The sequence below is a fragment of the Nicotiana tabacum genome, chromosome 1 (genome assembly GCF_000715075.1).
Source record: "Nicotiana tabacum cultivar K326 chromosome 1, ASM71507v2, whole genome shotgun sequence".
NCBI lineage: Eukaryota > Viridiplantae > Streptophyta > Magnoliopsida > Solanales > Solanaceae > Nicotiana > Nicotiana tabacum.
Genome location: NC_134080.1, coordinates 128,852,532 through 128,861,034, shown reverse-complemented (window position 1 = coordinate 128,861,034; position 8,503 = coordinate 128,852,532). Strand labels below are relative to the sequence as shown.

Sequence of the window (8,503 nt, the reverse complement as noted above, 5' to 3'; positions counted from 1 at the left end):
GGTAGTGCTGTCTGTCGTACCGTTGACTCTATCTATTCATGGAATTTGCTTTATTTCATTTCTATTTTATATAGGCTCGCTCCCTCTTTTTCCATGAATTCATCCACTTCTCTTTACTCCATAGGGCCTTCTCTAATAGGGAAAAGCCTTCCATTTCCATCAAATGACCCGGCCTCCCCTAGCTCTTCCACCGTCCGTGTTCCCTTTCCTCCATATGGTATGCTCCCCCAGTGCAGTCCTACCACGCTTTGCGCCTGCGGCGTTTTTACCATATGGTCTTTGACATTAATACCATCCTCCCTACTGACTGTATGGGCGGGTTGTCCCTCGTTGTTGCGTTCCTTTAAGCTATAGATAAAAGGAACAAATATATTAAATGGAACAGCAGACGCATTACACGTTCCACTGTGCCGAGATGTGAGGTGCAGGTGGTGATGATCACCCCGGTGTATGTGCTAGCGCCCTTAACAGGCACTCTAGAACCCGTCAATGCTTGTGAAAACCCGGTTCGGTTGGTCCTCCATTCATCCTACCGGAGGTATGGATAACGAGACCACCTTCACAACCTTCTCCCTTCTGTCCTTATGTTGGAATAAAGTAAGGCGGTTCGCTTGAGTTACTCAACATTGCCTTAGCTCGGTGCTCATGACGTGCTACAGAACCTCCACCGTGCTGGGGGAGGGGAACCAAGCAGCGCATAACTAGCGGGATAGGAGTCGACTCAACATTAGCGTCTTCGTGCCGCACTGGAGTAATCCAATATGTGGTTCCACACGTTCCACCACTTCTCTGTTCATTTTCAATACTGATCGTGAAATACCATGGGCAGCAGGATGTTGAAGTCCGAAATTTGAAGTGAAATTTTTGATTTGCATGTTCTTAGCCGTCATGGGAAAAAAATACATTATTCCCTTATATCTTGCCTAATACCACTAGTACCATAAATGCATCTCATTCGCCCATGCGAGAGACTTCATGCCAGCCGAGAATAACGGCTCTATTATGAAAGAAAGCGACAGACAGACTAATTTGTCTGGTATTCCCTAATGAGTAGCTTTAGGAGATGAAGGTCCCCCTTATATTCTCTACCCATCTGCGGAGGGTTTCTGTCTCTATCTCTGCGGAGATCGTAAGATCGTAAGACATTATCGTCTTCGCAACACTGGACTATATTTCTGTCATTTCCGAAAAGTGCACGGAGAGAGGCCATTTCCCCCTTTCACAATGTTCTCGTGAAGTTGCTCACGAATCAAAGTGTGAATGTCCCTTCGAAGTCTTACATGCTCTTTTTGATCAGAAGCGGGGTGGGCAATTTATGTAGGTGGTGGCGCCTGCGGCAGCGCCTCTGGAGCCGCACCCCCCCCCCCCACCATTCTGGAGCCAGCGCGTTCTAAATGATCTCCCTCTCACTTTGTTCGAACTGAATTACATCCACCCTCTCAGGATAAAAAAGTGGTTCACTATCTCAAAAAAATCCATATCGTCCATCCGAAAAACGTGTCTCAATTACAGCCAACTCCCGCTCCATTGTCTCTTTCCCTATCGAAAAACCTACCCTACTTATTTTGTTCTACAAATGCTAACCAAGTGACACACTAGGGCCATGGGTCATGAAAGAGGTTGACCCTCATTCTCCATAAGTATGTATGGCTAATGAACTCCTCGCTTTAGTCCGTTCTTTTCCTTCTTTGGGCTCGGGTCGATAGTAGCCGTGGTAGTAATGCCCGGAAGCCCAGCTACTAGCCCAAGGCACCGATCGAGAAAGTCATAAAGAGACGTTAAATGTAATTATAGAAGGGCCCTCCCGTAAAAAAATCGAGTAAGTGAAAGTTTTTTAGACTAGTCCTACTATGATTGCGAGGAAACTGACTTACGATAGTGCTCCTTTCGCCTCGGTAATTACCTAACGACAGAGAGCCGATGCAAAAGTAGTCCTTTATACGAGGAAATGCCAGGCTGACTGACATCTACTAACTATGTTTTATATAGACTGGAAGCTAGAGAGATACCAAGGTATAGTGCTGCTACTAGAGAAGTCTCTTTCATGCAAGGTGTCAAGACATATTATACCCGAGACGCATCCCCGACACACTTGCTATGTCTTCTAACACTTTATCCTAACCAACTATCCTTGATATAAAGTCGTTCTATAAAATTTCAAGACAAGAAGAAAGCAAGAAAAGGATAGCGATCGCTTTGGGAATGTCATGGGGGAGGAATATATAAAGGTAACCTATGACAGTGGGGAATTATGCTTTTTCTCCCGCCGCAGCTTCGCGGATGGAAAGAGGGCGAGAGCGTAGCACGCACGCTTATGCTTTTCGCTAGCTTTCACTCTAGTAAAAAATTAGCTCGTACCCTCTCACTGTGTCTAGGGATTCCTGGGGCATGAGTTAAGCATATAGTTGATTGCTCTTTCTTTCAATTGAGCGTCAGTACTTTTGGAGTCTCTCTGTAGGCGTGCAAAACAACACAGCCACTGCTCTTCGAGGTGTTTATAAAACACTATTGGGCATTCACAAGACTTCTTTGGTTCTCATCATGATACATTCTTGTAGTAAGCGGGTGATTGATAAACACGTATTATTGGAAGGGGGCAGCAGGCAATAGATATCGTTCTCGCACTCTAGCCTGTAGTTGGTAAGTCAAATCCCTCTGTCCAAGTGATTGAGTTAAAGCTTTGGGCATAGAGCGGAGTGAGCCCGGGGAGAGGAGTAGAGTCCAGCAACATTGAGCCCCAAAATAGAGTTTTTATTCAAATCCCTACTCAACACGGTGCCTTAAGGAGAATCAGAAGTTGGTTGCTCGCGGAAGTAGCGCGACAAAGAGCAAAGCAGAGCATTCACAAGAAATGGTGTAAGCAGAAGGGAAGGCGCAATGGTTGGCGACTGCCCGATGAGTTATCCCTCTCTTATTTCCCTTTTTTTAAGATAAGAAAGGAGACAATAAGCTCGTCAACATTAAAGCTTCCGCTTTTGGCAGTTGTTAGGAAAGTGATACCGTACGCAAGTCCGCACCTATATAGTGAGGGTGGATTAAGGCGAGTTGATGAGCTAATACGGCTGGCTTACTTTTCATATGTATGTGGAGGGAACCTGGCGTAATGCACTGGGGCCATCAACAAAGGAATAGGTTTGAATGTTGATATATACCGTCTTTCAGCTAACCTTTCCAAACCCTGCTTCGCAATCAAGCTAGAAAAAGACTTAGAAAGTGTTGTCCTAATGAAATGGCGGATAGTTAAGCATAATATTCATTCTTTACCGCCGCTGCCTACTTAAGACTAAAAGCTAGTAGTGAGACTTCTATTATGCCACCTTATCTAGTAAGAGCCTCTAAACCTATGTTTGGCGTAATCAATATAATAGTTGGGCTAGGCTTTACTAAATAAGAAGTGGCGAAGTCTCAACAACCCGACTACTACTATAGCAAACGCACTCCACGAGTGGATTAGTTGACTGACTAGACTGATACTCTAAACAAGACCAATACTATCAAAAAGAAAGTAGCAAAAATCATAAGAGAAAAAAAGTTCACAGAAGGTTGGGAAATAGTACACCCGGTTCAGCAGGTTCTACTACTGCGTTGCCCAATCATACTCAAAAGAAGAGTTTGATCCTAGCTTAGAAGGAATGCTAGCTATATGCTTAACAGATGCAAGTCGAATGTTGTTTTCGGGAAGCTGGGCAGAAGGAAAAGAAGCTCCTATCTAAAGGTAGCTTGTCTCGCTCAGGAGGTGAGAAGAGTTGAGAACAAAGTGGAGAACGAGTGTGTAACACGTGGGAATCTACCGAACAGTTCGGGCCAAATCCTGATGAAAGCTAAAAAGTGTTATTTAATGAGTCTGCATAGTATTAGGTAGTTGGTCAGGTAAAGGCTGACTAAACCAATGATGCTTAGCTGGTCTTTTTAGATAATCAGCGACACTGGGACTTAGACACGACCCAGACTCCGACACAGGGCAGTAGTGGGGAATCTTAGACAATGGGTGAAATCCTGATATAGCAATATTCCATGAGTGAAGAAGGGAAAAGCCGCTTGTAAAGCTCTTTTGTCGAGTGCACGATCATGACAGGACTTAAAGGACTTCTGTCGAGTCCGCGTAGACCGAGGAAGAAGCCCCGACTAACTCCATGCCAGCAACCATGGCAAGACAGGGGGGAGGGCAAGTGTTCCTCAGAATGACTGGACTTAAAGGGCACGTAAGTGGTGAATCAGGTTGAAAGTGAAAGCCGCCAAAAACTGGCGGAATGCTCTCGAAACCAATTCACTTGAATGAGATAGAGGAGAGTGGAATTTCGTGTGTAAGGGTGAAATACGGAGATCTATGAAGGATTGCCAAAAGCGAAGGCAACTCTCTAGGTCCTTAGCGATGATGAGGTGCGAAAGCATGGGGAGCGAACAAGATTAGATATCTTGGTAGTCCATGTCGTAAACGATAAGTGTTCGCCCTAGGTCTACGAGGATCAGGGGCCTAGCTAACGCAAAAAACACTCCGCCTGGGGAGTACAGTAGCAAGAACGAAACTCAAAGGAATTTATGGGGGCCTGCACAAGCGGTGGAGCCCATATGGTTTAATTAAATAAAAAATGTAAAACCTTACCAACCCTTGACATATGAACAAGAAAACATGTCTTTAATGGGATGGTACTGACTTTCATATAGGTGTTGCATGGCTATCATCAGCTCGTGTTGTGAGATGTTTGGTCAAGTCCTATAATGAGCGAAACCCTCATTTTGTGTTGCTGAGACATGCGCCTAAGGAGAAAGTCTTTGGAACCGAAGTGATCCGAGGAGCCGAGTGACGTGCCAGCACCTAGCTGTGCTATCAGTAAGAAGGTAGACGATGCCTTTTGAAGAACTTTCTATTTCTAAATAGAAAGGGCCTTTCTCGCTTGTTTAGTAAAGTCAAGTTTTTAGCCTTATCTTGCAGGTGACGATGACGTCAAGTTGACGATAGAGAAAGACTTGGTATTTAGGCGAGTGACCCGGTGGTGTGGTACGTAGTGGGTTTAGTATGCCCCACCCAAACAAAAAAAAGGTGTGTGTCTCACTCACGATGGTCTGCCAGTGATATACTAGAAGAAGGTGGGGATGACGACAAGTCTGCATGGCCCTTATATGCTGGGCTACACACGTGCTACAATGGCAATTACAATGGGAAGGAACGCTGTAAGGCGTAGTGAATCTGAAAATATTTCCTCAGTTCGGATTGTTCTCTGCAACTCGGGAACATGAAGTTGGAATCGCTAGTAATCGCGGATGAGCATGCCACGGTGAATATGTACCCGGGCCTTGTACACACTGCCCGTCACACCCTAGGAATTGGTTTTGCCCAAGGCATCAGACCAATGATCGCCCATGACTTCTATTGGCGCATACCACGGTGGGGTATTCGACTGGGGTGAAGTTTTAACAAGGTATCCATAGGGGAATCTGTGGCTGGATTGGATCTTTCGCGATGGAAATGCACTCTTCCCCCAACTTTCCAACATAGAGGGCTAGCTGGCTTTCGCTGGTGGGGGGCGGGTGAAGGGTGCAAAGGACACGTAGCCAGGGGCAAGTCAAAAATAGAATTGTTCCATTTTCCTTCTTGTTCATCAACCGGAAATCAAAACAAAGCGGGCACTATGGTAAGATGTGAAAACACCCGATCCCATTCCAACCTTGATATGTGGAATCTTCTTATGCCATATGTACTGAGATTGTTTGGGAGACAAGGTCCAAGCCCGGTGAAAAAAAAAGCATAAGAAGAGTCTGATAATGGCCGGTCTTTAAAGGACCTTAAGAAAGAGGCTTATGTCATCGATGGAAATTCGATAACGCTTTTCTTTTTGCTCCGCGGGCAAGGAGCGGGCTAAGAAAATCTTACCTGAAAATGAGTGAGATTCAATTATTTTTCCTTTGTTGTTTTTGCTTTGTCATTTTTTTCCTTCTTCTCTATGATCCCAAAACTTCACATAATACGTCTCATTACATTCTAGTCTAATTTTTTTTTCAATTTCTAAACAACTATCATTTGTGAATGTAGGTTGTGTCGGGGATATACTGTGGCTAGTAAGTCATTTTGTTCAAATTGTATTCAACAAGACCAAAAACACAACAATGATTTGTTTTATGGACATTTATATTATATTTAGTCCAAATGAGGTAGTGCCTAATGTCACCGGGAGCGAGTTGGTAGGGGGTCCTAAGATCTTGAGAATGGATCAAGGAAATCCTGATGCTCCGCCAGCCATTCCTCATGTTGAATATGCTATGGGGATCTGGATCTAGCCTTGAGATTGGGGCCGCCCAGCCCAACAAAAGAGGCTCTCAAAATAGAGCTTTCGACCTTTCTTCCTTCCTTTGGAAATAGGGAAGTTAGAAGGGATGTGTTGGAAGGGAAAATAAGGAAACTCGACTTGAACAGTGTGTCCCCAGAAAAGATATTTTTTTGAGGATTTTACAACTTATGCATGAACTTTCCAACAGATCAGTTGATGCTTCCACATCTAAGAAGGCTTTATTGAAAGCTTTAAAAGAGTGGGAGAAAGGGGACACATGAGCATTGGATAATGGAAAGAAGGTAGAATTGCACAGTACCTAGTGATCAATTATTTTTCTTTTATATAAGTAGGGTTGGGCAGCAACTCTACTCCTTGAAGTGAAGAATCAAAAGTCATTATTTGTTAGACAAGGCCTACGTGTTGTGCATCTCTGGTGTTCTGCTCATGGGGAGAGGAATACGGGAAAGTGGGGTCCTCTCACCTGTGCTCACTTCCGTTTTAGAAGTCAGATTGGATTTACAATTGGTGCTCAAAAGAAGGGTGGAAAATCTCTGAAAGGCGAGGCAGATTTAATGCTACACTCTTCCCTTCGCCCCTCCCTTTAGGCGGGGCTCACAATCAACACAACCAAAGGATGCAAGTTGCCACCATGAACTAAGGATTGGAAGGGTTGAGGATAGAGTTTCTTTTTCATTTCTAGGGTAGTTGGCAAGAGCTATAGCAGCTTACGATGCAGTTGATTCGAAAACATACGCTATGGCGGTTGGGTGGGGAGTCAGATCAGGCCAATGATACTGCTCCGCTTTATACTAAGAGAGTGTAGTTGGGCCCGACTCCATCATAGGGCTAGTACGCCGAGTAGCTTCGAATTTTGGTGTGCCGGTGCATAAAGCAAGCACACAACGACAATGTAAATCTTTGGTCTGTTTATCATTCCCATGTTTGGCTGACTACTTTTTTAGGCAAGAAGAACACTAGTTGAATTATTAAACTATTAAGACTAACTGAAAAAAGGTGTTACTCTTCTTTCTCCACTACTGATATTGACTGACCTATTGATAGGATAGCAGGTAAAGTTGAGAGTATATCCGGAGAAAGAAAAAAACTTTTTCAGGATGAGACTAAGAACCCTAATGGAGCCAATGAGAAAGTAGGTGTAGGCCAATGTAGTCTTCCTCCGCACAGGTTACATCTGGGCCTTATATAGATATTCTTTTCAATTCCTTTTCCAATTTCATCGGTCTGGGGTATAGCGCAATCCGTTTAGATCTATTTCAGTTTCCAATGAAATGGAATACATGTAACTCTCTATCTAAGTGATTAATCCGACTAGTCAATTCTCAATGCGATGCATCCGTGAAATTGGATGGAGATCTGCCCGAACTTAGTCCAATCCTATTAAAGATGGGGGAAAATCAAGAAACTCTTATTGATAGATGGGATAGGAAGGAAGAACCATTGATAGCATTATTAGCTTCTTCTTTTCAATCGGTATACAAGAAGTTGGGCACGAAGCTTTCTTCATGAAAAAGGCCGTCCTTGACAATATAGGACTATCATTCATTCTGCTTTTACTTATTATTTTTTAAAAACTCTCATTTTCTAAATTTTTTCATTGTCTTTAGTACGATATGGCTTCACACCTCGTGGTTGAGGGAGGAGAGGCTTTATGCAAAGTTCTCCAAATGTGAGTTTTGGCTTAGTTCAGTGGCATTCTTGAGGCATGTGGTGTCCAGTGAGGGTATTCAGGATGATCCGAAGAAGATAAAGGCAGTTCAGAGTTGGCCCAGAATGTCCCCAACCACATATATGTGTAGTTTTCTTTGTTTAGCGGGTCATTACCGTGGGTTCGTTTAGGGATTTTCGTCTATTGCATCACCCTTGACCAAATTTACCCAAAAGGGTGCTCTTTTCAGGTGGTTGGATGAGTGTGAGGCGAGCCTTAAGATGCTCAAGATTGCCTTAACCATATCTCTAGTGTTAGTTTTGCCATTAGCTTCAGGTTCTTATACAGTATATTGTGATGTTTCTCGGGTTGGTATTGGTGTGTGTGTGTGTATGCAAGAGGGTAGAGCGATTGCTTATGCTTCTCATCAATTGAAGCCCCATGAGAAAACTACCATGTTCATGATATGGAGTTGGCTTCCATTGATCACGCATTGAAGATTTGGAGGCATTATCTCTATGGTGTGTCCTGTGAGGTGTTTACCAATCATCGTAGCCTCTAGCACTTG

At 43.9% G+C, this 8,503-nt stretch overlaps 1 pseudogene; it reads left to right on the top strand.

Annotated features, from left to right (window-relative positions):
- Positions 1-3,605: 3,605 nt before the first annotated feature.
- LOC142165395 (18S ribosomal RNA) lies at positions 3,606-5,453 on the top strand (annotated as a pseudogene).
- The last annotated feature ends 3,050 nt before the right edge of the window (positions 5,454-8,503 follow it).